Below are 2,397 nucleotides of genomic sequence, written 5' to 3'. Positions count from 1 at the left end.
GGGGGACAAATGTCAACTCTGGATGGCCAATGGCTTCCCCGGCCCACTTCTGCTTCCTGTCCTCCCTCTCATCCCCCTAGTAAGTTTTTCATCCTCTTCCATCTCAGGGACAGCCTCCTGCAGGCCTTGCTCACCTCAGTGATCACCTACTACATGCATGGCTCTGGGCTGGGTTCTCAGGGGAAGACAGATGAGGGAGCTGCAGTCCTCCAGGAAAGGTCTCTCAGGACTCCAATGGGTGAGAACCGCACCTTCATTGTTCAGCTCCCAGATAAACAGACATTTTTCAGGGTCACCTCTGATTCAATCTCCCCCGCCACCAAATCAATTTATTTGGTTTATGGATTTTTCTGTTTTGCCAACCAACATGGATCATCTTACAACCACGTATGGATCTTTAGGTGACAGACTTATCTTTTGAGGGCAGGCTCTGAGTCACAGGACTACAGTTCAAATCCTGGCTCTGCCCCTTACTTGCTGGCAGACCTGGGGCAAGTTGTGTGACATCTCTGTGCCTTAGTTTCCTCAGTGACGAAAATGATAAAGGCAGTATCTTCCACTTCCATAGTATCTAAATGAATTGATCTTATAGGTCACTCAAACAGGGCCTGCCAGGAATAAGCTCTCGATCACTCTCAGTTATTTTTATGGGGAATTCGGTCTCTATTTAGTTTTTCACTCTCATGGCTAGAGATCAAATACAGGACTATCAGTTATGTTGGAATTTCAGATAATAATGAACGATTTTTTAAAAGTGTGTTCTTTATTCTCCTTTCCCTCTCTGTCTTTCCTCTTCCCTCTGGCCTCCTGGATTTTCCCAGAAGCGCCCTGCATCTCCCTCCATTGCGTGGTGTTCCACACGCCATCATGTACCCACTGCAGTGCCCCAAAGACCAAAGGCCCTTCGGTTTAGCAGAATTCATTTCCTTATGTTATAGGAATTATTTAAAAATTATTTGAGGCAGATAGAGAGGAAAAGGGGTCCTTGGGAAGTTTTCATTTCTGTCTTAAAAGCAGCTCCAAAAAACGTTTCTTGTCTAGCATGAAAGCCCTGGCTCTTAGAGTCAGGCTGGCAACCTTTGGTATGCAAATGTCGACCATTAGAAACCGGGTCCACCCAAACATGGGAATTCCCACCATCTTTTCCTTGCCCCTAGGTTTGCCTGGCAATATGGCCGCCCCCACACAGCCCCACCTGTGTAGAGCGTCATGGCACCCTGTATTTGCATATTAAAATGCTAGGGTGAAAGGGCCAGGTTTTTCAGGGGTTACAAGAATGACATGCCTGGTCAAACCAATCCCCTGAGCCCTATGCAAATCAGATACCGCCTCCTCTAGCATCCTCATATAACTGGCTAATTTCCGTGGCACTCGGTTTCCTCTCTCGGCTTTGGAGCCCCCCTCCCTCTGTCCCTTCTTCCTTCTTTCTTGCCTATTAAGCTCTCCACTCCTTAAAACCACTCCATGTGTTTCCGTGTCATTTCATTTAAATCGGCGCAAGACTAAGGATCCTGGTGTTCCTTCAGTCACTGGAGCTGTATCACTTACAATAGCAATTGAGGTTTCAAAGAGCGACCCCTTCCTCCAGCTACACCAACATGCACACACAAATTCAGGGTTTCACTTTGTTTTATGTTACAGATATTTTATTGCAACTTTTCCCCTTTAACAGTGTCTGGATATTTTGGAATTAATATCTCGGACTTCTTTCTAATCCACATTGGTTCATCTTGTTCATTACGAACAGAGGATTCTACTTTACAATGTGCTAAAATGTTGTTATGAATTTCAGGACCATTGAACATTCAAGTCGTTTATCATTTTCTTTGACCACCAACATTGCTGTAATGAGCAGGGATTTAAGAGCAAAAGTAACGAGAACACTTGCTTAACCACTTATGAAAACATATACAAGTAGAACAATCAAAATGGTGGATGCCATAGAGAGAAAGAGGTAACAAAATAGGAAGCCTAGGGGCTGATGAAGTACATATACAAGAACTTCCTATATCACAAAAGTAACACTTCAGATACACGGAAAAATAATTTTGGCCGGGCGCGGTGGCTCAAGCCTGTAATCCCAGCACTTTGGGAGGCCAAGACGGGCGGATCACGAGGTCAGGAGATCGAGACCATCCTGGCTAACACGGTGAAACCCCGTCTCTACTAAAAATACAAAAGACTAGGCAGGAGAATGGCGTAAACCCGGGAGGCGGAGCTTGCAGTGAGCTGAGATCCGGCCACTGCACTCCAGCCCGGGGGACAGAGCAAGACTCCGTCTCAGAAAAAAAAAAAAAAAAAAAAAAGAATTTCAATACCAAAAGGCACTTCCATCTCACATCCATACATTCAAAAACAATTACAATTTTACATGAAAAGTTGGAAACACAAAATGAA

Source organism: Trachypithecus francoisi, unplaced genomic scaffold (genome assembly GCF_009764315.1).
Source record: "Trachypithecus francoisi isolate TF-2019V2 unplaced genomic scaffold, Tfra_2.0 Lachesis_group14, whole genome shotgun sequence".
NCBI lineage: Eukaryota > Metazoa > Chordata > Mammalia > Primates > Cercopithecidae > Trachypithecus > Trachypithecus francoisi.
Note: the sequence above shows the minus strand (reverse complement) of the source record.